This window comes from Pocillopora damicornis, chromosome 3 (genome assembly GCF_964200805.1).
Source record: "Pocillopora damicornis chromosome 3, jaPocDami1.2, whole genome shotgun sequence".
Taxonomy (NCBI): domain Eukaryota; kingdom Metazoa; phylum Cnidaria; class Anthozoa; order Scleractinia; family Pocilloporidae; genus Pocillopora; species Pocillopora damicornis.
The window spans coordinates 10,617,490-10,644,992 of NC_142672.1; the positions used below are offsets into that span (position 1 = coordinate 10,617,490).

Sequence of the window (27,503 nt, forward strand, 5' to 3'; positions counted from 1 at the left end):
CGAAAATGTGTTTGCACTTTGCCAACTCTTGGATCAAAGTTTCGGATGTAGAAATAGTAAAAAGAAAAGCCACTCAATAATCAAGAAAAGAGAGGATATCGTTTTATTACCACGGAGGTTAATGTTTTAAGACATTATTAAGTTACGTAAGGGTAATTTGACTGCCGTCATTCAGCAAATATCGTTCACTTAAAATTATGTTTTCTAAATGTACAACAAGAATCCGCCGAAGAATCTATCAGTTAGGCTAAGATGTTCATTTTTAACTCCTTTTATACGTATGGACCTGTTTTCAACTTTAAAAGATCTTTATAATAATCTGCCAATAACGAGTTTTTACGATTTGTTTTACAAAGTAGTAACTTCTGGTTTGGATCGCGAAATTTCGACCGCATGCCGCCAGTTTTCCTCAAGTGATGAGTACGAATATGATTGCTTAGTTTTCCAACATTGTAACTTACAAATTTCAATTATCTTTTCTTTAGCTCTGAACTGTCGCAAGGCTTCCTTCTTGCAGGGCTCTTATCTTTTTCGCATTTGTGATACATGGAGAATAATACATGGGCGCGCGTAGATATGGAATTTCTTTTCGAGCGTTCGACTCGATAGCTCACGAGTGAGCGCAGCGAACAAGTGAGATGTCGAGTTGAAAACGATAAGAGAAATTTCATATCTACAAGCAACCACGTATTATCTTGTTTATCATATAAACACAATAGGCTTTACTGACAACAAAAGTCGACTTCATGAATGAATGAAAATAATGAGATCAACAATCCCCGAATAAAAATCGTAAAGTGCGCTGGCGCCAAGGCTCAAGCTGAAAAAATGCGTTGAATCAACACAAAACCATACAATTGGCATAATGTTTAATGTACAAAATTCTCAGTTTTTGACTTAGTCCTTACCGACAGAAGAAATCTTTCAGGTACACGTGTGTGACTCAGTCATAAGATTAGGTAATAAAACATTATTTGTTTCGTTTGCCTTATGACTGACCAACATGCCAAGAGAAAATTCTGTTCAAATACAGAGTAGAAGTTACTTAAGACATTGCATATTGGGGAAGATGCTGTTCCAAGGGTCAGATCTGCTGTTAACTCCTCATTTAGCCTTGTAGTTGTCGCAAATTGTATTTTGGTGAAACACCATGGAAGATGCATTTCAGTTCTGGCTCAACTTTTTCATCAAATCCCCAGCAAAATAACCCACAGCATTTTGTCACTCATTCAAACGAGACTCTGTTGCATTTGGAATGCTGTAATAATAGCGGACTGTGTATTGAGGGTAGCCCTAGAAAAAATAATCTGCAATCACACGCCCCTTCTATCTGTCTAAGACTAACATGACTACAATCTTGAGGTAAGAGGCTCTCAATGGGGTCAACCATTAGCCGTAAAACGGCATAAATTTGTTAAGCCTTTACACGTAAACTTGACAAAATTTAACGGTCAGACATAAAAACAGTTAACTTTAAAAATTTTCCTCGTAACCTCAAACGGAAAAAATGAATTGTTAGCCGTAAAATGTCCATAATTTTAACCGTTCACGGTGAAAGCCAACACCCCTATGAGAGCCTCAGTGAAGAGCCGTGAACTTTTTTTAGAAGCGCTTCAAATAACTTTGTTCGTAAATACGTTCCCTCCCACAAGATGTCGTTGATTGATCCGAAAAACAAAACAAAACAAAAGGGAAATCAACTTCCAATGCGCATTCAGAACTCTCGACCCAGCGGTCGCCGCATGTACACTTCCTTCCCCTTGGGACAAAAAGTATTGCGTGACAAGAGCTTACGTTGGGTTAAAAGACTTCTAAAATTCCGAATGCCTGAACTTGGCAGTATATTGCGTAGAAAATGCTTCACCTTGCAAAGTAATGTAGATTTATTTGTGATAATTGGCAGTTTTATCTCCCATTCTCTCCGTTGAATAATGATAGACTTTTTTTAGAAAGTCTAGAATGAACAGGTAGCGGCCAGTCGTCACAAATGACTTCACGTTCACCCAATAGATCACCTTGGTACTTTGCTGCGTTTCATTTTGAAGGGAGGGTGTTTTAGTCATGCATTGAATGTTTTCAAACTAAACGGTTTTCAGCTGCGAAAGTAACACACCGAACTGTTCAAATGAATAGCTGAACTTAAATGACTACCCTACACCGAAAGCAGCTTGGAATAGCTTTGAAGAACACAAAGGGTTTATATTTCCGCCATTGGATCGTTCTGTATGGCTTAACCTTACTCTTTTTGTTGTGGTAGCAACTCCACATGTCAAGCAAATATACTGGAAAGCCTTCGAGTTCCACTCAGTGGCTGCATGAGGTGATTTGAATGTAATATCCGTTGATATAAAATTTGGCAGTCAAATTCAAACGATTTATTCGGCTGGCGTGTGAAGAGACTAAATGAGTGCAAGACTCTGTTTGCTTAGCGAGTGTATTATGACATAATATGACGTTTATATGTTGCGCATTCTAACCTCACCTCTCAATAAACGATGATCATTGTAATGTTTGCATGGATAGCACAATACTGGGGATCGGAGAGTACATGGTGGTTCGATAAGTTATCTATGTTATGTATTACAATAAAAATACTAAGAACTAAAGCTATATGATAAGGAAAGATTCCTTAAGTAGAGAGATCAGAAAATTCTTCTAAAAGGAAAATCAGTCTTAAAATAATTGTGAAGGAAACCGTTATTTCATCTGTTTCTTGAAATTTGATGAGGCAGCTAAGCTTCTACCATAATTGTTTAAGTCTTATAGTGATCTGGTGGCACACACAACAAAAATATATGGCCCAGTCCATTTCATGGTGAAGTAGGAGTAAAAATATCTCTTCCAGGTTGATGCCCTTAGTTTTTTAGCCATGCTTTGACTAAACATTTAACACAGGAAATAGTGTCATGACTGTCGTTGATACTATGATAGCGGAAACTGGAAACAAGTCCTTGGAAATCCAAAGGGGTAACCTTGGGCATGGTTGGGTATTTCACTTTTTGACTTGGTGGAAGTGATGAATGCAGGAAGGTAAAACTGTTGCTTGAGGGATAGGGATTCAATATTACTGATTGAATAAAACTGAAACTCAAATATAGGACCTTGTAAGACTACATGTACAGCCATTTTCTGTAAAATCATAACTATTTAATGCCCATATAAATTTTGCTTTTGGGCAGTCTTATGTCTAAAGGCCATGATGGGTTCATGGTTAGGTGTAAAACAATTTGCCCACAAATTATAGGCAAGTTTACTTTGTGCTTAATGGCATTAATTCTAAGTGTTCTTATTTTTTGTGCATTAGAATTCAGTTAGAGTTTTCATATTGATACTTCTGGTAGTAAATTTGGATTTTTTTCTTCTTTTCTTGTTATTAAGAAAATGGGAACCAATGGAGAAGGAACCAAATTTCAGTGCAAGGTCTGGCCAATATTCTTCAGTTGCAATTTTTGCTGATTTTGCCAATTTATGAGTCAAATTCCCCCTTTTCCTTAATTTTTTGAAATTGTTTTAACACTGTTTGCTTACTTTTAATTCAAAGCTTGTAGGAATAACAGATGTTGCTAGCCCAGAGGGTGGGGATATGTGTGGTGAGGTTTTAAGGAAATTAAAGATGCAGTGTACCTGTTCATGAGTCATGTTAATTCATGAACTTGAATCAAAGCTTAAATTTATTTTTTGCCATAATGGCAATTATAAGTTGTGTTATATCCTAAAACATGACAATTATAGGCTGTGTTATTCCTTGAACATGCCACCATAAAACTGCCTGAATTGCATTATTATAACTTACCAGTAAGTAATAAAAACTTCTCAGTGTACTTACCACAGGCAAATCTGGCAATATGACAAATTGATACTGCCTATAGTTGATCATGAAAGCTTGTCATAAACTGCCCTTCATTCAGCCCAATTTGGTACCTGGCTCCATCTCTATTACCTTATCCCAATGCACAGCAATATCTTTTTGCTCATCCTTCTGGTAACATAATAATCCTTTCAGTCCTGGAATGCTAGCTAGTAATAATGTGTGTCTGTTTTATTATTGTTATTATTATTATTATTATTATTATTATTATCATCATCATCATCATCATCATTATTATTATTATTATCGTTATTTACACTAGGCTCAGGCAAAGAAAAAGGGGCAGCACAAAGAGAGGGTGACACTGACTACTAGTTTGGAAGGTATTAGGATAGAAGATGAGACTACTCAAGTAAGTGTGCAAATAAGTCAAATAACATTTAATCTTAAATATTGCTCATCAAGCACTTGCAATTATTAATTATTCTAAGCATGTGTTATTTTTTCTTTCAGGCAAAGGTCATAATTGATGCCATTATTGAACTTTTTGAGGTATCAGTAACTCTTAGACAAAGGGCTGGATCAGCAAAGGAGCAGGTCCCCAGAAATTCATCAAATGGTACTGACAGCAGAACCATTGATTTTCTAGAATGATTATAACTACTGTAACAAGACTGTTCCATAAAAATAAGCATTTTGTACTGGTCTCATATTTCAATTCTTATTTTAAAGTTACCATGTTATATGCTATATTGCATGATGTTCTAATGGTGTGTTCATGAGAAAGTAAGTTTGTTACTGACTGACAATGACTGATAAGTTGAGGAAATTTCACTCTTCCAACGATCTTACTGATCATCACATTCTATTTTGAAGAATGAGGTGATTCTTAGGCAAGTACTCTTCTCGACTTAGCTCATCCTTATCATAATCACTAGCAGTTTAGAGTAATTTTTTTCGAATGAAGAAGTCCACTCTCTTCTACTTTTTCAGTCCACTCTCTTTAGCTTGTAACACGAACTAAACGTGTGAGAGATTCCTGTTATCTTACTGTCGTAAACTGTACCTTTTCGTAGAGGAAAGTACGCCTGATAAACAACGTATGTCTCTACTATGTGGAACTTTTTTAAAAATGGTAAAATAGTGAGTAGCACTGCAAGAGCTAAAATAGGAAAACTTGCTTCTTCTTGTAATTTGCACTCGTATTACATGAAAAATGCATCCGTTTTCAGCCTCTCAGACGCGCTCAATTTTTTCATGTACATTGTTATTATTAAGGGTATTAGCTCAATTTGAAGACAACTTCTGTTAGGTTCGGTCAGAGTCTTGTATCCAGACTTTTCACGGCCAAGCAGTTGAGTGGTCCCTACATTTTAGTTACAGTTAAACGGTAGGATCTAAGTACGAGGTTAGTTCGGTCAGTCTTTGGAATCTCTAATCGTGGCTAGTAGTAACTGGTTGGCACGTACTTTAACAGAGATAGAGGTCATTTGCATGCAGCCGAGGATCTTCTTTCACTCAGCACGAGAATGTCTCAAGTGGGTGAGCTGTGGTGAATTCGGTACATTTCTTGACTTCTCTGTCGATTTTTCTTCGCTAGAGAACCGGACCGAGCGGCAGGAAATGAGAGCTCGCTTATCCAACTTACAGGAACAGCTCAGGGAAAAAGATGACCAGTTGCGAGAGAATGAAGGGATAAATCTAAACCTCCAAACTCGCTTGAATACAAAAAATCAACAACTGGAGGAGAAAATTAGACAGGAAGGGAATTTATACCAAAAACTGCGAGCGATGGAAGAGCAGATTTCACAATCTCAAGCACAACTAAGGGAGAAAGAGTCGGAAAAGGCCAACTTGTTAAAGGAAAGAGATCGCCAAAACGGAAACCTGCGTGCAATGCATCAGCTGAAGACCAAAATGCAAGAGCACCTGGAGAGAAAAGAGCAAAAATTAGTTGAATCGGAATTGCCATTAAGGGAAATGAATCAGCAACTGAGAGATCTTCAAGTTCAGATCAGAGAGAAAGACAGAGCAACTGTTGCTTTGCAAGAACGATTAGGAATTACGGTACAACAAGTTGGTGAGCTAGAAGAACAGCTGACAAGAAAAGACCGGGAAAAGAATGAACTAGAAAGAAGCCTTTCAACAGCTCAGCAGATATTACGTGACAATCAGGCTCAAAGATCACCAGACTGGGTTATTCCACGTCATCAAATTCAGCTGACGACCAAATCCCTCGGTAGAGGTGCTAGGGGAGAGGTTGTCCTAGAAAGGTTCTGTGGTTGTGTCGTTTCCGTGAAAACGATACATGATTTGATTCTTTCTCCTCACAACCGCAGGTTGTTTGAACGAGAAATGGACATTGCCTCGAGATGTCGACACCCTTGTTTACTGAAATTCATTGGAGCAACAAACGACGACCACACACCTTTGTTTCTTACAGAGGTCATGGAAACAAGCTTGCGAGCACTGTTACAGGAAAGATCAGTTTCTCAGACAGAAATCACCGTTATTGCTCTGGATGTGGCTCGAGGACTAAACTACCTCCACTAAAAACGCCGATCCCTATTCACCGTGACATCAACAGTGCAAATGTGTTGCTCTGGAGACAAGGTACTCAATGGCGAGCTAAAGTGTCAGATTATGGCACTGCTAATTTCAAGAAACAGACCATGACAGTTGCACTTGGGGCCCTAGTTTACAGTGCACCAGAAGCACGCGCTACAAACCAAACAGTCCAGGTTAGCTCAGATTGATGATCTAACGGCACTTTTTTGACTCGATGAGATTATTCGTGCTTTTTGATTCCAATTTATTTTATGTGCTATACCTTTAGACATCGTAACATTTTGATAGCGGAGAGTAATATAAAAGCCTCCTTTCTCTGTAATTGGGCATTTTCTTCACGGGTAGTTCTCTTCTTTACAATGGCCGCCTTTTTTACCTCAGTTTCGGAACTAAATCTTTCCAAACTTGAACCACCAGTCGAAAAAATTGCTTTCCTCATATAGAAATGGTGCTCTTATATGTAAATTACAGTTTGCAAAAGTAAGAATCTGAAAAGTAAGAGGTGTCTCATGATCACTAATTCATAGTTTGCTCAATAATACACTTTAAGGCTCAAATACACTTTAAAGTGAGAGAGGAAACAATGCTTGAATGCTGTTTCCTCCCTCACCTTAAAGTGCAGGAGGGGATTTCTTAGGAAAAGGCTAAAATCAAATCATTTCTGTAACTGCATTCGCCGTCAAAAGCGTTGGTTTAATAAGATTCCCATGCAGCAAGAGTTACTTTCTTCATATTCCGCCTATTCTGGGTACTTTCCCACAATAGCCGTAAAAGCGTGCACGGTGTTGTATCTCTCTGTGCTGTCATTTATTTATTCATTTTCTGTGGTCAGGTTGATGTTTACAGTTTTGGTGTACTTCTTCGTGAGATGTCCTTCCGTGAATTACCAGATCCTGAAAGACGACAACAACAAGTAGCAATGGTGGCAAACAACGTGCTTCGAGCTCTTATCCGAGAATGTTTGGAAACAGACCCTCAGGCCAGACCAACTATGGAAGAAATAATTAATGAAATAGAACCGGAAATGCAAGGCACCTTTTGATAGAGTATTCTTATCAAATTCAAACATAATGTTGTCTGTATGGTTTGCAGTATTGCTACTGTACCAGACGATCACATAGAAGATCCTGTAAAGAAAACTCTATCTTTCCCAATGTAACTTAAGTGTACGGATGTATCTTTTGAAAACCTTGTAGACTTTTTCTGACTAGGCGTGTTTAGTTTTCCATTATTTCTTACCTAGGTAGTTACACGCTAATCTCGTAAGGATTTAGATGAAAGCGTCCGTTTGGTGTGTATTAAGCGTAAGCGTAAAAGAAAGAAGGCACAGTCCGATACCACGAAGAAGGAGTCATGAAAAGTCCATTTTCAGGCACCTGCTTTAATCGACAAAATCAGGCTCGGCATGGAATGGCCCGACTGAGCCTTCTCGGTGTAAATCATCAGTCTTACTGTCAGACTTATTTATCGTCTGCAAATGTAATAACATACCATTATGATTTTTTTTACCTAACGTTTCATTACAAAACTTTCGTCCGTTGATAGAAGTTTTTATGACCATATTTGTGGTGTGTTGGTTTGGTTGGACTAATTACAGCTATCATTTTTAATTTTTTGTTTTTGTTTTTCGTGTGTTCAGATCGCTTGGGTGAGAGCGGTACTGAAAGGATTGCTCTTGGTAACAAGGAATGACTTTAATAAGCTGAGCGGGAGACTCTGGTGATGACTTCCACTCAGGGTGTCGAAACGACACTGGAAAAGATACTTTTAGGACTTCTCTAACCTCTTCCTTCTGGGTTCAGATCATTTACTGTAAAAATACCTCACGATGTTATGCGACTCCAGTGTTTTCCTGAAAAGTGACAGTAATGATACTTATCACCAAAAATGACAATTGTTTTTACTTATGCCTTTTTACTGACCAAATTTCCAGAAGAAAAATTTGTTCCAAAACCGAGTAGTGGTTATTCATCAGAATCCACAATTAGTAAGACCCTGATCTAAGTGTTCAAAGTAACAAATCAGTAAAGACATGATCCTTGAAAGCGAACATCAGTAAAGAAATTCAAGAAAAGAAGTTTGAAAAATTCAGACTTCGACAGGATTCGAACCCGAGCACTTCTGGGCGCTATAAACAACTGAGCTGCGGATCCTCAGGTTGGAATTATTGCAAATTCTAGTGGGATTGTTATTCTCGTAAAGGATTATATTAAATGAAATAATTAATATTTTGATCCGAGGATGAAATACAATGTAAAGAACTAATCTTTGCTGGTGAGCTCCAGCTAATGAAATTGCAAAATAGAAGCTCTTCCCCTCGTCTTATCTTCAAAATTTCTGTGGTCTTCCCTTAAAAATCAGTAGAACTTAGAATTTCAAAACTTTCTTATTTGCTCATAACTTTTAATTTGGCCATATCTCATTTCCTTCAGTTCTATAAGCACTTATGTTGTCGGTTTTGATCCTCATCTGTAAAAGATCGTCCATGTTTTTGTCAATAGTTGTTGCATGGCGAAAGCAATATGTTTAGTTGTTTACCTTTAGATCTTTATAAGTCATATTCTAAACTCTCTGCGATTGCATCAAAGAAGTTACTTTGCATTTTCCTTTAAGACTAATTAGTTTGTCATTGGCGCTTTCCTTCCACAATAAAACGGCATATGCTACGGGCTACGCACAGGAACTTTTAGTTAGTGCTTTGAAAAGTCCAGCAGTGCTGTAGCTCGGCAACTGCTTCTTTGTTTCCTTAACGCACGAGACGTCGCAGTCCCAGGAGCTAACTGTGTACCCAAGAATAGTTGAGCTTGTTCTTGTGAGGGAAACAAAACTTAATAAGATAGCAGCTCTGCTATCTAACTCTTCAAGTTAACCTTGAAATCAACTTAGACGTAAAATCAAAGACCTCAGTCGTCAGCAAAAGGTGTCAGGCTCGTACCAAGGTGATCTCACATCATGATAACCACCTGCTAAGAAGCGAAGAAATTCTAGTTTGTAATGATAAGCCTGGCACGACATAAAGTATGTACAACTCATCTAAAACATTTCTTATGCAATTAAATTAAAGAGTAAAAAGGAATCAGTTCATTTTTGAAGCTAAAACTTAAAAATTAAATTACTGTGCATGTTAACCAAGAGCCCAAATATAGAGTTTAATGCCTACTTCCTCTATGCCCAAACATAGAGTTTAATGCTTCCTTTCTCCAAGTTTCGCGTCCTTCATATCGCAAAACTACCAACAAATGTTGCGCTCTTTCCATTGCTTGCAGTGCTTGTAAGTTTGATTTTCCATGGTAGTAGGGGCGGCTGTTTTTGGAATATCGATGACTGTAGACTTATTTAACCATAAGTAGCAGTAATGTCGCGATCTGATCGGCCAATTTGCCGTTGTCGATGAGAGTAAAGACAACGCCGCTCGCGTCCACTTGTCACGCAATGGTCACGCATTTAAGGAATCGTTTTATTTGACGTCGATATTGTGGCCACTGAGATGACAATTACCGTTGACGATAAGAGAACAGACCATGCTAAACCACTGTCCAGTTGTTTAAATATTGAAAAAGAAGATTTCTTTCGTCTGCTCCAAATCACTTTCTTCCCAGAATACTTTTACAGTGAGACATTTTTCATGGTGATAATTTTATTAAGAGGATTGCAAAACATCTCTTTTTGATATGAAAACATAATGAATCCTGAAGAAAGCAAGTTGTTTCGATATGATTGTCCAACGGTCAACTCATGGCGAAGTTAATGATTGAAGAGATTAAAGCTTGACAGTGATTGAAAAGAGCCCTTTACCGAGACACCAGAAAAGAGGGAAGATTTGGCCTTCGTAAGAGCTGTAGTCGCTTTTTGTTGATAGAAAATTGTAAACTATATCCTGGATTTTCAGTAAACACTTTTAACAAGAGCCAACATAGAGTAATAACATATAGAGTACTTCACATTTAGCACATCATTTTGGCTGAAGTCAAACTTTAAAGCCAGCAACTTTATATTAGGAGGTTTTTCTCCAAGTGTTTATAATTTTCAAATTATGAGGCAGGCACCCATCTGCTCTCCTTCCAGCCCTTATGTCTATGACTGAGACATCAGGCATCCCTAATTTACACAACCACGAACACTGGCGGCGGAGCGCACCATAAGATTGCACGAAACCCTTAAAATTTAATTCGGTACGGCGCTAGCAGATTCCTCCCCCTTGCTAGCTACGTCCTCGTCTCCGGTTCTCAGGAAGTGGAAAGCAACTCACTTTGGGGTCTCTAAGTTTCACGATAACCGCTTAGGAACGAGGCCGAGTGGCAGAGAAGAGTTTTTTTTCAGCATCTCTTTTATCTCAGATACTACTTAATTTTTCTGTATCGATCAACAGTATACATTCTCAATTGCTTTCCGTTTCCCTTTGAGCGACTGATCAGTTCATAATCAGTTCTTGGCAAACTTTAAAATATTGGCGTATTTGCTGTTGTTGTTCCACAATGCAACTAAATTGAGTTTTTATCCTTTCATTTTGTGTAAATACGTAAGCTTTTCGGCTCCACTCTAAATAATATCAGGTAGGCTTGATGGTGAGTCTTCCCAAGCAATTTTTAGAGTGTCGGGGTCTTGTAAATAAAGGAACTAACCCGGCTTCTAAAATTTACTTCTCATGATTTAATTGAGGAATGGTTTGGGTATAAGTCCTAACATTCTTCTTGTGTTTCTTTCAGTTTTAAACCTACGGAAACAATTAAATTTAAACCTTTCAAATTTTTCAAAATTCCCCGTCCACTCATCCGCCGACTTGGTTAGCGCTGGCCGTAAACGAGCCCACAGTGCGGTGGGATGATCCCAGAGTGCAATACGCTTGTGGTATCTACGAAACTTTAAGCGTACAGAATAACTTGATCTGCACCTGTTCTAACTGTGGTGTAACATTAGTGAACATCGTACGCATCGTTTAATTTGTCCATTCAGTTTCCAAGCGGATGCTGTAACAGGTTATAGAGCCCGGAAAAAGTATTGTATTGCTTAAATATTTTAATTTTTGAACTTGATCGGCTGAGGTTTTTCTTCTACGCAGCTGGGAAACTATCCAAGAGCTAACACAAGGTAGAACTTCACTCTATTTGCTTTAGAAGACCTTTATGAAAAATTTAGATAAGTAACCCTATAATCATCGCCATGCCAATGGATTTGAAAGGCTTCTGGTAATACTGAATTCGGACAATGGATGATCTGTCTCTGGATTTCAATGTTTCAATATTGTGTGTGGAAACGAGACAAGCATGATACTCAAGTTTTGTTGCACTTTGAATTAAGTCTTTGATCTTTACAATTCTTGCATTAACTAAAATCCTTGAGGGGAAAGCCATAATGTTTTTCTCAAACATTGAAGAAATCACTATGGATATGTTTTTTGGCATACCTTATTACATAGAGAACTTATACAAAATCGCTGTCCACTATGAAAATGTTGTAAAGAGCAGGAAGCTAACTAACATTAGTACCAAAGTGGCATAGGCATAAGTAAAGTTATAGTTCTAAGCGAATGCATTAGTGGTCAATTCAACTTGAATAGTTGTTCTCCATCACATAGATTCATAAGTACATTCTTAGGGTGACATGACTCATCAACTCTGATAATAGGACTGCAGTGCAGTTCTTTGGTCACCTTTTTGCTGATTGATTCCAAGGTAAAAGTTGAAAATTACAAGGTATGCTTTGTTGCCAGCACAAAGTTTAAAGTGTTCCCCCTTTATGTTGTCCATTTATGTTGCTTTTGAAAACCTGGATTTCCTATTTTTTCAGTCATTACTAAGATTACGGAAATGGAAAGTCTGCTTCACTATTTATTCCGTAAACCAGACTTCACATTCAGATGCCAGGTTTGATCCTTAAAATTTTAATTATCCTTTTAATTATCACCATTAAACCTGTTATTATTGTTATTGTTCTTGATATTATTATATATCTCCTCATGAATCAAATAACTGCTCTATACCCTGGATTTAAAGTATTTGGTTTATTATCTGTTATAAAATTGTCTGGTGAGTAAACTGTGGTTGATTTAAGATTAAGTTAAGTACTTTGTGCAGGTATAATCGCATGATTCTAATTGGAGTGTTGTATAAATATACCCATGGTATTTTATAAAATTTACCAGTTGTCATAAATTTATTCCAAATAGCACGGAAAACTCATGTGATTACTTCCCTTGTAGAAATTCAGTACATTTAAAGTATACTTTAAATTTATAAGTGATCAACACTTTAAAAAGTATACTTCATTTGTACTTAAAGTATATTTGAAGTATACTTACTAGAAGTATACTTTAAGTACACAACTTTTGGCCACCTAAAAAGTATACTTAAAGTATACCTTAACAGAAGTATACTTGAAGGATGCTTTAAAAGAAGTATACTTAAAGTATACTTAGAGTATACTTAAAGTATACCTTAAGTATACTTCATGCATACATGTAGAACTAAATATAATTGAAAGACAAGCTTAATCAATCTATAGTGGTAACATATTTACTGTTATCAACATATAAACGTGACTTATGCATTACAAATGTACTCTCAAAAAAAAGTAAATCTGACTGAAAAAGAGGTTTTCACAATATTATAAAAAAAAGCACCTTTACTCTGATCAAGCAAGTTAATTGGAACTCACTGAATTTGATAAAAATATATTAATTGTTTAAAAATTTATAATCATGCACAGCAACAATGCAGTAATGGCTAGATTTCTTTCAACTAAAATAAACTAACCACCTTGTCTTCTTGTTTCTGGCAATTAATATACAAAATATATTATAAAGATTAAAAATTGTCATTAATAATTCCATCACTGTATCTAAGATAGATTTTAAACAGGTGTTTTAAGAAGCTTTCTGCACATTTTTCATGAATCAACAATTTGGGCTGTCTTCTTTTTTCAACTCAGCTTCAAGACTGATTATCTTGTTCCTTAATGCTATTTTGACCCCACTATCAGATGTCATGCCTGGGAACTTCTTTCTTGTATAACCTACAAAGAAATAAGATTAAGGAAGGCTTAGAGAAGCTAATGATATCAAGAACATAGCCAAATATGATCCCTGTGACTAATTTCTTTGGGCAACCACTTTTACAGATTACTTAAACTTTTTTTACTAACTTCATGTAAGTCACCACTTTTTGTATGTTGTGTATCCCATGCCAATTTCAAGTTTCAAGTTTTTCAGAATTAGACAGCAAGCAAAGACATTTTTGAGATGGGAATGGTGATCAGAATTAAGGCAACTGCTTTTAGTATACCTGAACCGCTAATGATAATGATAAAGGCTTTAAGCACTTTAAGATAAATGCTACAAAAGAGAAAAGTTTGTAACTTGAGCACTACTGGAATAAAAGTAAACTTATTGTGGTCGCCATTGCTATTGCCATCTCAAAAACATCTATACTTAAGTTCTCTATACTTTGATTGTATATAGTCATATGAGCAATAAGCCATTTTAGGGACACTATCAAAGGCTTTTCATCTTTACTGTGTTTTATACAAGCTAGTGGACAGCTGCAAATGGTGATTGACAACAAAAGCATTATACACTGTACAGTATTATATGTAAAAGCAGTAAAATGCTGATCATTGATCAACATCTTACTGTTTCTGTATATGTTAATTCTTGCACTTCAAAACCATGTTATTGACAATTTCTATAGATGCATCTGAATTTATTAGAAAAAAAATTGTTCCATCAAAATTTTAAGAATTCCCAATTCACTGCATTAAGCTGCCCTTTCGAAGACTGGCTCATGCAATGTAAACATTTTTATTATTGTAATAAGTATAATTGTTATACTTACTCAAGATGCTCTCAAGAATGTCTGTACCAACACACTGTTTTCCATTTTTTCCTCCAAGACTCCTCCCTACCAGCTCACTATCTCTGTAAAAACAGCTTAGCAGAAAATAAGCTGTGGCAGTTGCTGTTTTCTTTGCATATGCTTTCGTAAGATGGCTGTCATAGATGTAAATACACCTTCTTGGTGACAGTTCAATCATCTGCAAGCATCAAAATATGTGTTCATTAATGACAGTTTGATCAATTTCCATATATATGCTCCTTCCACTGACAAGACTGTTGCCTAAGAAAATTTTTAGGGCTCCTGTTTTCAAAAGTTAGCAGCGCAGTCTAGGAGTTGTTAAACACATTAGATGGGAGTGAAAAACAGATTTCAATCACTTGTTATTGTATTCTTTATTTGTGGCCCAAAGGCTTGAAAAGATTTGCATGTAAGTCATACTTGTTGCCTATGTTGAACATGAATGTGCATTACAGTTATTTAATTTAAGTTGCATGCAGTTTCAGTATTATCATTTCTTTTTGACTGGCAAGTATAACCCTTCTTTTACCTATGACTAGGGATGCTTTAAACAAATATGCAGGCAACTGTTTTGGCTGAACCTTTACATGAATTTTCTGTTGCGAATAGTACTTATGACAGATATAAACGACTAAATGAATTATAAACGAAAAATATTGGCAGAAACTCCCACTCTCGCTCAGAACCACACATGGGTAGTACTTTTTGTCCAGGTACAATGCGGAAGTGGTATTGTCTTCCTTTCTCAGTTCGGTTTCATCAACAATAAACTTAAGATTGTCCTCAATAAATTGCACCAGAAAGTATCCTGAAACGGAAACAAATAATTCTTATATACCAAAATTAAAATCGAATTACAGTGATCTCGAGTTTTTATAACAATTAAGAAGGAGAGCATGATGCAGATATGGCGCATTTTAATTAACGAAGGTATAATTATTTTATTATGCTGCCCCTTCTTTCCATTTGAGAACTGTTTAGGTTTCTTTTATAGTGCATTAGCACAAGGGAGTCTGCAAACTCAGATTAAAGAAACGTTTACATAACTTATGGAAACAGATCACTCTATAAGCTTATTTAGCCATTGAAATGCAACAAACTTTGGAGCTTATTCTGACAACGAATGCATCTTCACATGTGAAAAGAACTTGGAACTTTGTGTAATTAAAAAACAACTTCACTTACTTCTTTCTTTCACCATACTTGAATGATGGTGTTGTTTTCCTTCTATTGTCTTTCTTTGTGTTGCTCATTGTGTCTAAAAACAGAGGTAAGATCTAAATAGAAAAGGCAAAATACCAACGCAATTTCACGAGTCACCGATAATAATAATAATGACTTTATTGGATAACACAATTACTGGTAAAACCAGTACTCATTGTGGTCCACCGATCAAGAGACAAAGGTTGCTTACCATTTACAAAAAAATTCCGGAAATTCCGGTTAGTTTGTAGATGGAACACGACTCCTTCCGGGAGAAGATCGGTCAGCATTAGATTCCATCCACCAAAACCACCTCGGTCGAGAGGGACTGAGATGGAATATTTAATGACTTGCAAAACATAACCGAAGATTCTCGGAAATCCGTAAGTGATGTAGCCGAACATCAAAAGCTGTAAATCCCATGATTCTTGAGGAACAAACAGAAACAGCATAGCGAGAATTTTAAGTCGCGAACCATTGATGGTAGCCATGCAGATAATTTAGGATACGTAAATTCTGTTGATGAGGCGCATAAACTTATTGCGGAATTTGAAACAGGATTGACGAAGAAGTTTTCTTTCTTTAAAGCTGTCAAAGGTTTCGGGAACACATATATATATTGATATAGCTCTTTAGCATTACAAAGCTTTGCTATCGCTATTGTGCATTCTCACTAGTTTATCTAGTTCAAGTCCTCTGGCATGGCTTGGATGATACCACAATTGTGGAATCATTCGGGTTAATTTAATGCTTACACCTCCTTCCTCGGAGAGAAGTCACAAAATACTGGGGGAAGAGGCGTGAGATATTTAAGGAGCAAAAATTCGTTTTTTACTGGTGTGCCTTTCCTAATTTTGGGAAGGAAAGTGTTCAATTGCCAGCACGGCATAGATAGAACAGCTGGAGAGAAAAGGAAACGAAAAGATGCAGAAGAAGTACTGTATATAATAATGATTCTTTTTATCCTCAACCTTTGTGTTTCTGTCAACTATGGCTTGCTAATTCGAAAGGTCAAATACTTGAATGGGTCATATGACATTGATCTCAGAATACTTTTATGACAAACGTGATAACAGTTCAATCTTGGCTAAATTGAAGATGGTTTAGAAGTTAACAATTATAAGAACTTTTCCCTAACATATGCTGCTGACAAAGGAGAAAATATATGCAATTCTGCATTTTTTGCCTTCTATCAAGCAATCATATGTTTGCTCCTTATCACAATATGACACTTCCGTTTTGTCACATTCCAAAAAATAACTTGAGAAATACACTGTCACTCATCTTACACTGTTATTTACCTATTACAGGAGGCTGGAAACAAAGATTTTGTTTTCAAGATAATAAGATTTCTTGTCCAAGACACAAGGAAGTTTGACTGCAAAGCACAGATAAAAATGCAAGAAATTTTATTTTTTTCAGAGAACAAGGTAGTTCTACTCATGTATAAACAGAACAAATGCGATTTAATAAATCAGATATGCAGCATGACTCCTTTTCTTCCATCCCCACTCAAAACAAGCAAACACACCTATAGAGGTTCCAGTCTGGTCTGCAAATGAAAAGGAGGAAGGTGATCACTGCAAAATTAAGCATTAGGGTTCTTATTTATAACATATTGATTATTGTATACTGATATCTAGAAATTAAGGTTGCAAGTAGCAGCCAGCTGAGTTATAGTTTGAGTTTTATCAAGTCCATTACTTTGTTAAATTTAGAGTAACCTTGTCTTGAGAGAGGAAAATTGAGTTGCTGTAATATACTTAATATCATCAATTAGGGACCACAAAGAAAAATTTATAGAGACTTTTGAAGGAGAGGGGTAAGACTTGTGACAAGCTGGCAGACATATATATATTAGATAAACTTTACTGCTAAATGGGTTACAATACAAAGTGCTAAGTATTTGGATCAGCTAGGGCTCAACTTAAACTTTGCTTTAGCTTCAAGTTTAATCCTTTGTGGTTTCCTTTCTCTGTGTTTATTTTTCACGTTATGTACACAAAAGAACACAAAAATGACAAGGAATGCTTTTGAATATTAAGAGGCTGGAATAAGCAAGAAACCAAAACTGAATTTTAAACAGTACAAAGTTAATTTGATCTTCCAATGTTATTTAATTTTAACCATTAATAGAATTTGCTATTTAAATTTATCCCCTCCATTTTTCTGGATATTGTGAGCAAAAACAAACAATTATCACAAAATGCATGGTATACAATGGTTTGATTCACCAATGTGGCAAAGGCCTTTCACTGTCTATCCATAAAAAGGGAAATAGTTTGTAAAATGTAAGACATCCTGCATCTTGAGTGTATACTTATTCATCCATGTGAAATTAAAGGTTACTTGAAATAAATGTGAAAGATTTATAGGATTTTCAGACCCCTGATAACAATTACTAATGTGCTGATTTGTTGTACTTAAAGGTTATGATTTTAGCGGAAATAGTGGAAGAAATTTCTGGACCTGGAATTTTGTTGCAAATGTCTGTTTAAATCAGTTTAAGTCAGTTAAAAACTCTCCTGTTTCAAGATTACATGATTACCACACCAGAACCTTTTGTATTCTATATTGTGCACCATGTTATGATTATGGTTTCAATAATAAAAGGTGCTGACTCAAGAACTTTCCAAAATATCTCTACATACAAAGAAATAGATTGTGGTTATGTACTCCAAATAGCAGGTCACATCAGTCTTCTGTAAGGAAGTAGCAGAAATTGCTATGGTGGTTTTGGTGGATGGAGAGAAACATCCACCAAAACCACTTTATTCTATGTGTTAAGAGTTATGATAATCATTATGAACGTTTGGTCGGTCAGCAATTGTGCACCATAAAAAAATAATTAGTCAGAGCACTAACTGCTAATTAGTGGTATAAATCTTTTGTCTCCCTGAACATCTAACAGTGGCCATAGACAAAATTAAAAAAATATATTGTTGATGGTTTTGGTCAAAGTTTTGGTGGATGTTCCCTAATGACATCCACCAAAACTACGTAACATCTGGGCACCTTTTAAATACGTGAAATATCTGCATAAAATTGCGTAAAATGTTTTATAATACTACAATCGAACAATAAATTAATACTTACCATTTCTTGAATAAAAAGTTTTGACGCAATTTCCCAAACAAATGATACACTTAGGTCATCGGGATAAGTCGGCATGTTGTCGTAGCTTCGTAATTTTCATTTAGTATAACAAGTCATGAGTTGTCCATCATTCCATCTCAGTCCCTCTCGACTAAGGTGGTTTTGGTGGATGGAATCTAATGCTATGCTGACCATGCTGACCATGCTGACCGAGAAGATCAGTACACAAATTTCCAGAATTTCCACCTTTCTCACCAGTTCCAGGCCTTTGACGGTCGTTTTCGCTGCCAGACCCCTCTAGTTTTTTTACGTTAGTCAAAATGGCGTGCGCTCAGGTGTACGAGTGTTAAGTGTGCCATTTTTACGAGTGAATGTGTAGCATTTATGAGTATAAGAGGTGTAGGGGGGAAAAAAAGCGTTTGGTCGATTCCTGTGAACTTTATTTCTTTGTTGACCAGTGGAAAAGCAAACCGCGGGCTCAAATAAGTGTACATCGTGCGAGTGCCGAAGTCGTGTGTGAACTGGAAGTGAGTCGACTTCCTTGAGAAATGGTCTTTTCCTTTGGCTATAGCTTTTATTTTTGGTTTTTCTTGGATGTATCGACGCTCGATAGTTTTTTATTCATAATGTATTCTGTTGGCGTTAGTGAACCACCCGGCCCGCCGAATATAGCAAGGTGCATTCCACTTAAAGGTCACGGCGAATGTTTGCTAAATGTACGCCAAGATTTTTAAAGGATTATATGGAAAAAGGCAAAGATCCACACCGAAGATCTTCGGCGTAAATGGTTCAGAATGTAGCCTGGCGAATATACTGGCATCGTTTGTTTTGAAGTAAGAGTCTTTCATGGTTCGTTCTTCGTAACCTACAGAACACAACAGGTAAGTCTTCATAATGTATCTATTTAATCTCGTTGTTCAGGTTTGCTGCTTTACATGGGGCTAAGCTCACTGCAGCTTGCAATTGATTATAAGTATGAGTATACAAAATAAGGCTTAAAAAACGGCGGAAGCTTTAGATCGATTGTTCGGTAGTCTTCGGGAAGTACTCGTAAAGGTCACCTGATAAAACACTGATTCCCAGGATCCGCTATGTTGTGCAGGGTAGGCTTGAAGGCTTGAAGGCTTATGGTGTGTTCGCGGCTTTCTTGCACAATAGATTCTTGCGTCAATGGCGATGAGCCCCTTGTATGTTCAATGATAGAAACATCACAACAACCCTTGACTCGCCGGGGTAAAACGAAAGGCGAGGAGACGTACGGAGTGTTCGTCGAATCCCCTGCTCGCTGGGGTTATGTAAAAAGCGAGAAACAAAATAACAGCATATGAAAGCCAAGTATGAGCAAGTCAAAACCAAATATCAGCATATGAAAGCAAAATTACAGCATATCAAAGCCAAATACCAGCAAATCAAAGCCAAATACCAGCAACTCAGCGTCAAATACGAACACGATATTCATGTTAAGTACATGTCCCAGCAAATGTATATTAAATACTTGCAGAGATTTGATTCCATTACCTCTCTGAATGATCAACATGGTAAGAGTTCAACACAATTAACTGATCAGGGACAATTACTAAAAATACCCACCGATAATTCAGTGAGCAGCCATACTTCAAATGCAGATAAAATGACATGTAGGTTATCATGGGTAAGGTTTTTTTCTACAAGTAGGTTGCATTCTCAGAAGAAACGTGAAAGAGAACCTTCCAGAATTCCTTACAGGAAAGTTATCAAATTTTTTGGAAAGACAAGATTAATTCAAGATGCTGCCAAATCATGCATTAAGAAATGTATTTCAAGTTCATCTTGGCTAAAACTTGTGCTGTCTAAGGCAAACCATTGTTACTTTAATGGCTGGTGAAATCAAAGTGCCTATTATCCTCTTTTGTGCAGCTGAGAACATTAAAGCATAAGAAGTCTTCATTGTTTGGCATGTACGTTGATGCAAGAATGTTAAAGAAATTGAAACATCATCAGTTACAAATCTACCATCTATCACATAGAGTGATCACTTTAGGTGGTGATGTTGAAGAGAACCCTGGGTCATCAAATCAATGCAGTACAAATACACAATTAGCAACACAAGGTGCCTCGGCTTTCAACTCCATTCCCCTGCTAGAAACCAGGTTATCTGAATTAAATAGAATTGCACTTGATGTTGGGGGAGGTGGTGACTGCTTTTTTTGAGCAGTATCGCATCAACTTGATGGCAATCCTGATAACCACTTTCATGTGCGTAATCTTGGCATTCAGTATCTAATGCATAACCCAGAACAGTTTATAGAGAGTAATACTGAGCATTCTTGGCAAGCATGTTTGAGTAACATGTCATATCAGGGAACATTGGCTGATGCAATTATAATTCAAGCAGTGGCGAACTGTCTCATCTTATCAATTCATATTGCTGAATCAAATGAAACTTTTAATCCTGTGACTATTGTTCAACCAATGAATGTGACAAATGGATGCACAAAAATTTACATTGCACATATAGGTGATATACCATACATTGCACATATAGGTTCTGATATACCAAAGTCTAAAAGAAGAGGTCAAGGTCAGACTTTAATTGAAGACAAACTAATTGATAAAAAGGAAAAACGCAGAGCGTACCAAAAAGAATGCATGAAAAGAAAAGAGCTGATGCAGAATATAGAAAAAAGGAGAACATTTATTCCATGCAAAGATACAACAATATTTGAAACAATTAAGGAGAAAAAGAAAAAAGCTGTCACTAAAAAAAAATGCCTAGCCTTGAACACGTACCTCTACTGGTAGTTGAACTGAAAGAAATCAATAACCAGAGTTTCAAGAAAAGAAAAGTAAAAAACTCAGAACCCATCAGCCAAATAAAGAGAAACTATGTTAAAGTTAAGAAAACGGTTATGAATTAAAATTGCACAATGTGCTAAAATGCAATATCAAAATGTATCAATATGACTTGCAAGCTCAGAAAAATAAACACAATGTATTTTCTATGATCAATTTGTTTCATGATAACATTAAATGTGGCCCAGAATATATCTGCACCTGTTGTGACCAGTTGTGGTACAAGTCCTTAGTAGTGAAATGTGATGTTAACAAGTACAAAGTATGTTCTCAGGATCTTTTAAAGTCTTGTGTCACTGGGTTGAAAAGTGTAGATAATACTGAATGGATTTGCACAACTTGTGACTTAAATCTAAAGAAAGGGAGGTTACCCAGCTGCTCTAAAGCCAATAAAATGAGTTTTCCTTAGAAGCCTGAATTATTAAATTTGACACCATTAGAAGAACGACTAGCATCACCTCGCATCCCATTTATGTAAATCCATGAACTACTAAGAGGGGGCCAGTTGACTATTCATGGAAACATTGTTAATGTACCAAGTGATGTAAATTCAACTGTGCACTGCCTGCCAAGGCTCATGAATGAATCACAGACAATTCCAATTAAACTTAAAAGATGTCTCAGCTATAAGCACCATTATCAGTTTCAGAATGTAAGACCAGAGAAAGTGTTAGATGCAGTCAAATACCTTGTAGGCACAAGTAATTTATTAAAACATGAAGGCATAGAGGTGCAAAACTCATGGCTAGATGACATAAGTTCACAATGTAGTGGCCATGGAGATTGGACTGAGTTTGTTCAAGACCATGTAGTATCATTAAGTGCTAATTTACATGCTGAAACTGATGAAACTGTTACAAAGGACAAAACACAGGATTTGCAAGACAGTATTTTGACTACTGATGTTGATAGTGCAGGGAGTATAGAAGATGATAGTGATGGCTGGTGTGAAGTTGATGAACACCCTTCAGGCTCTACAGATACACTATTGCAGGAGCCAGATGTAGGAGAAAGTGCAAACAGAGTTATTTCTTTTGCACCAGGAGAAGGAAACAAATCATTAGGTATATTTATTGATAAAGATTCTGAATATCTATCATTCCCCACAATTTTATGTGGAAAACGAAGGCCTGAAAACAATGAAAGAAAGGTCCTTGTATCATATGGTACAGTTTGCAAGTGGGAGCTTAGGTGTCTGGATAGAAGAGCTGCAATGTCTGTGCCAAACATTTTCTTTAAGCTAAAAAAATGAAAATTAAGCAAATTCAAGATAGTGCATGCATTTCTCTCAGAAAATGTAAAACAAAGGAGAAAATGTAAAACAAAGGGGAAAAAGTATACTGCTGGTTACTTAAAAGCAGAGGATTATCTCAATAAACTCATGCATATTGATGAAGGTTTCAGAGTTTAAAAAATCTAAGAGGCTCACCAACTTATTTTGGAAAGTGCAAAAAAGACTTGTTTGCCATGATGTGTCAACTTGGTACCCCGACATGGTTTTTGCTCTCTCTCAGCTGTTGAAACAAGGTGGACTCATCTTCTTAAAACTTTAGGTAGAATTGTAGAGAAAAAAAAGTACAATGATAATGAGATCAAACAAATGACATGGGAACAAAAATCAAACCTTATACAAAAAGACCCTGTAACTTGTGCAAGAAATTTTGAACACATGGTTCATTTACCGTGGTATTCATCCATGATGTCTTAAAGAGCAGTGTAATGCCTATAAGAGAAATAGCTGATTATTTCAGAATTGAATTTCAGCAAAGAGGAAGCCCACATATTCATGAGTTATTTTTGGTAAAGGATGTGCCACAATATGAAAAAAGTTCTAATGAAGAAATTGTAACCTTTGTTGATAATTATGTCACTTACCAGAAACCAAACACTTCAAGTGAAATGGAAGAGCTTGTGAACTTACAAATGCACAGGCGTGCCAAGACATGTAAGAAGGCAGGGCATAAGATTTGTAGATTTAACTTTCCATTACCACCAATGCTGAGGACAATGATTCTAACACCTCTTGAAAACTCCTGCTTTGATGAACAGAAACATAAAGAGATAAAAGAAAATGAAATATGGTGAAGACATCATATTTGAAGATTTTCTCAACAAATTGCAATTAACTGAATAAAGTTATATCTTGGCTATATGACATACCTTAAGACAACAAATTATTTTTGAAAAGGGCACCATCAGAAATAAAGATCAACAGTTATAATAATACTTTACTCAAAGCCTGGCAAGCAAACATGGATATCCAGTATGTACTGGATCCTTATGCATGTGCTTCATACATACTATCTTACATTACAAAAGGCCAAAGAGGTATGAGCAAACTTCTAGAAAAAGCAACTGATGATGCCAAATCTGGTAGTAAAGATATTACAAACAGAATTAGGCATATTGGAAATAAATTCCTAAATGCAGTTGGAATAAGTGCTCAAGAGGCTGTGTATCTTGTGTTACAAATGCCAATGAGAAGGTCCACCTGAGATTTTCAGTTTGTCAGCACCTCACCTCCAGATGAAGGGACATTCTTATTAAAAAAGTCAGATAAGCTGAAGTAGTTGCCTGACAATTCAGCTGACATAGAATCTGACAACATCATTAAACGCTATCAAAGGAGACTAAAACAGTTAGAAAAGTTGTGCCTAGCAGACTTTGTTGCTTGGTTTAACTATATTAAAGATGAACATGCTCACAATAGTATTGAGCTATTACTAACCAGTCTTGATGACTTTGTTCCAGAAACTAATTTTGATGATGACACTGTTGATGACCCTAGTGGTCCTGATGTCACTGAGCATGAATGTGAACCAAATGAATACCTACTTTAAGGGGGTATGAAACAAGTAAGACAAAAGAAACCTAAAATCATCCAATCTCTCGTGTACCATAAAGATAAGGACCCAGAAAACCATTACAGAGAGGAACTCGTGCTATATACACCATGGCAAAATGAAAGCACTGACATAATAAACAATTGTCAAACTTACCAAGAGCGATTTAAACAGATTAAGGATGAGATTCTCACTAACAGGTGCCAGTATGAATACCATTCAGAAATAGTAGATAAAGCAATGAATGATGTGAATAATGCAGAATATGACAACTTTGACAATGTTGCTCCAAACACAGAACATATCAATAACCAGGACTGCGCTATTAAAAATAAGGCTAGTAAATTATTTGGTTGCTTTGATCCTGGCAAAAACAAGCAACATAAGCAGTATGATTTGCTTGATGATATTGGTATTTTCCCTAGAATTAACTATGAAGATGAACTTGTTATAAAGTGCTTGTCTGATGATGATTATTATACACTTGTCCACTCACTGAATGGAAAACAACAACAATTTTTTTATCATGTCTTACATTCAATCAAAACTAAAGATGACCCTCTCAAGTTGTTCTTAAGTGGGGTGGCTGGAGTTGGTAAAAGCACTGTTACAAATGCTTTGTATGAAGCACTGATCAGACATCTGAATAGTGTTACAGGGGAAAATCCAGTTGATGTGAAAGTTGTCAAATCAGCCCCTACTAGTAAAGCAGCATTCAACATAAAAGGGAATACATTACATGCTGCCTTTAAGATACCTGCCAATAGGAGTTGTGAATATTGTGCTCTGGACAGTGACAGACTAAATACCATTAGGACACAACTAAAGAAACTAAAAGTCATATTCATTGATGAAATATCTATGGTAGGAAGTGGCATGTTCAACTTTTTTAATTTAAGATTACAACAAATAATGGGAAATAAAGAGCCATTTGGTGGAATAAGCCTGATAACTGTTGGTGATCTTTTCCAGTTAAAACCAGTTTTTGATAAGTAACATTTGGGCAGAATACTTCATTCTCTTTGAATTGACAGAAATAATGAGATAAAAAGATGACAAAGAATTTGCTGGGCTGCTCAATCGTTTGAGAGAGGGAAAGCACTCTAAAGATGATATAACCCTTCTGAAACAAAGATTTGTGAATGTAAGACCTGAAGAAGATAATTACCCTTTTAACATAACACATTTATTTACTACAAATGCACCAGTGCATGCTCACAAAAATGTCCTGTATACTTTTTCTAAAAATGATAAGGGTGAAGTCAAGGTTGTTGACATTATAGTTGGGGATATATTGGAGGAAACAAATAAAAAACAAAATTCCAGATGATCTAACAAAGACAATGGGTTTATATTCTGTAGTGTTAATAGCAACTGCAGCAAAACATGACCTGACAACTAATATTGTTGTGACTGATGGGCTCAGTAATGGTGCAGAATGTGTTATACAAAACATAGACTACAGAGTTGATGGTTGTCAAGGTGATACATTAGATGAAGCAGTTGTTGGTTTTCCAGGGTTAGCAAGGGAGCACATGCACTATGTTGGTTTGAGCCCAGTAAGAAATAACTTTGCATTGCACATTCTTAATTTGAATGAAAACAAAATCAAGGTTAGTGAGAAAGTTAAAAATGAAATGAGCAGACGGAGAACAGAAGCAACCCTGTGCCATTAGCAGTATTAAAGACTGTGGGTTCACCTAAAACAAAAACAATCTTGTTTCAGAATGTTAGATCTCTCCACCTTGACATAGATGATGTACGAAGAACATTCAAAAAGCTGATATCAACATTTTTATTGAAACAAAGCTTTGCTTGTTAGATAGAGATGACACATATCAGCTTCATGAATTTATGCTTTACAGGAATGACTTCAATCAATCTACAAAAAGAAATTGCTATGGAACTGCTGATTACATTAGGAATGATGTGGGTTATGCAGAAGTTAAATTACCATAATGGTTCTTAGTGATCCAATTCCAAATGTTCATGTGATCGGTATCTACCGTTCTAAAACGTATGTAAAATTGTCAAACTTGATTGATGCCCTAAATCACCGTCACAGCTCAAAATTAACAGACTGCAGCATTCCTGTTGTGCTCCTAGGCAATTTCAATGTGAATCTAATGGAACAGACTACAGAACAAAAGGCTGTTACAAAATGTTTACTCAAAGAAAGAGGATATACACAGTTGATTAACCAGTATACAACAGGCTACCATACTCGGATAGATAACATTTATACAAATATACCATATCTTGTAAAATCTGCAGGTACACTTGAGTCATACTACAGTGAACATAAGCCAATTTATATGTCCTTCACAGCTTTGAGAAGAATGTTACTATTGGTAGCCTTAATAAAGTACTTAGTCTAATAAAAATTTCAAGTCCATACCTAGACTTTTATTGCCAGCAACATTCTAAAATTTTACAATTCCTGGAAGCACACCGAAGACCATAATTATTATTTTTTTATCTCTCTATAAGGCTAATTGCTACACTAGCTGTCTAACCAGCAGTTTAATAAAAGACTATTTAAACTTACTAATACTTGCTAATTGCTACACTAGCTCTAACTAGCAGTTTAATGAAAAATTATTTAAACTTACTAATACTTAGATTTTTTGACTGTGTTAATAATGTTAACAAAGAAAGAATAGCCTTCAGACATTCATTTTGACTAATCATAGTTATGAGTCAGTACAAATTAACAATGTCTTCAAAATTCCTTTCAGGACTGTTATTTTCTGCATAATGAGCACATTTCTTCCCAGGAATTTCAACATCCCCCTCTATTTAATGAAGGTCCCCTTGAAGTAAGTACTTTTTTTTTTCATCATTCCCCTTTGTGGTAGACAGCCTTCTCGATGCAATGTTAAGAGTAAATTTTTAAATATTATTCAGTCATTTGAAAGTGGATATCTTTTTTCTTTAATTTTCAGGGGGTTTTTTTGTATCTACATGATATATCTACAGCACATGTACCTCTCCTTGTGCCATTGATTAATTCTAGTATGTGGATTCATGCAAAATGGAACTGTACTCACTATGGCAGATGGATTACCAAGAGTATCAAATACCATGCACATCTGGTAGACATTACGGTCCACAAGACCAGCTGTTTTTTGCTACCTAATATGGTTACAAAGTCTACTTTGACAAGGCTGTTTGATACAGTATGTATTTCACAAACGTACCACTGTAGCTGTCAATAATAACTGCATTGTCACAACTTCACAAGTTGATGTATCACATCTAAAGCTGATACAACTACATTGTAAACCATTCATCTAATCTGTT

General features: G+C 36.2%; 2 long non-coding RNA genes, 1 other non-coding gene and 2 pseudogenes across 4 annotated transcripts in view; 3 read left to right on the top strand and 2 right to left on the bottom strand.

Annotated features, from left to right (window-relative positions):
- The first annotated feature begins 4,262 nt into the window (after positions 1 to 4,262).
- Positions 4,263 to 7,418, top strand: LOC149048190 (uncharacterized; annotated as a pseudogene). Its single transcript, XR_016184714.1, has 3 exons — positions 4,263 to 4,427; positions 5,409 to 6,549; positions 7,209 to 7,418. The product of XR_016184714.1 is annotated as an uncharacterized LOC149048190 (transcript).
- Positions 7,419 to 13,261: 5,843 nt separating this feature from the next.
- Positions 13,262 to 15,544, bottom strand: LOC113664652 (uncharacterized). Its single transcript, XR_016184715.1, has 4 exons — positions 15,416 to 15,544; positions 14,814 to 15,034; positions 14,206 to 14,404; positions 13,262 to 13,387 (listed from the first exon to the last, which is right to left on the bottom strand). It is a non-coding gene; the product is annotated as an uncharacterized LOC113664652 (transcript).
- Positions 15,545 to 16,821: 1,277 nt separating this feature from the next.
- Positions 16,822 to 18,702, bottom strand: LOC149048191 (uncharacterized). The gene is made up of 2 exons (XR_016185255.1): positions 18,526 to 18,702; positions 16,822 to 16,981 (listed from the first exon to the last, which is right to left on the bottom strand). It is a non-coding gene; the product is annotated as an uncharacterized LOC149048191 (long non-coding RNA).
- A 295-nt stretch (positions 18,703 to 18,997) lies between these two features.
- Positions 18,998 to 27,503, top strand: part of LOC149048192 (uncharacterized) — an 8,965-nt gene continuing 459 nt past the window's right edge. Inside the window, exons 1-2 of the long non-coding RNA XR_016185258.1 lie at positions 18,998 to 19,406; positions 27,146 to 27,503. The exon at positions 27,146 to 27,503 is cut by the window's right edge and continues 459 nt beyond it. This is a non-coding gene — a long non-coding RNA (uncharacterized LOC149048192). The remainder of the gene's footprint in view (positions 19,407 to 27,145) is intronic.
- On the top strand, positions 23,077 to 25,876 carry LOC149048193 (uncharacterized; annotated as a pseudogene).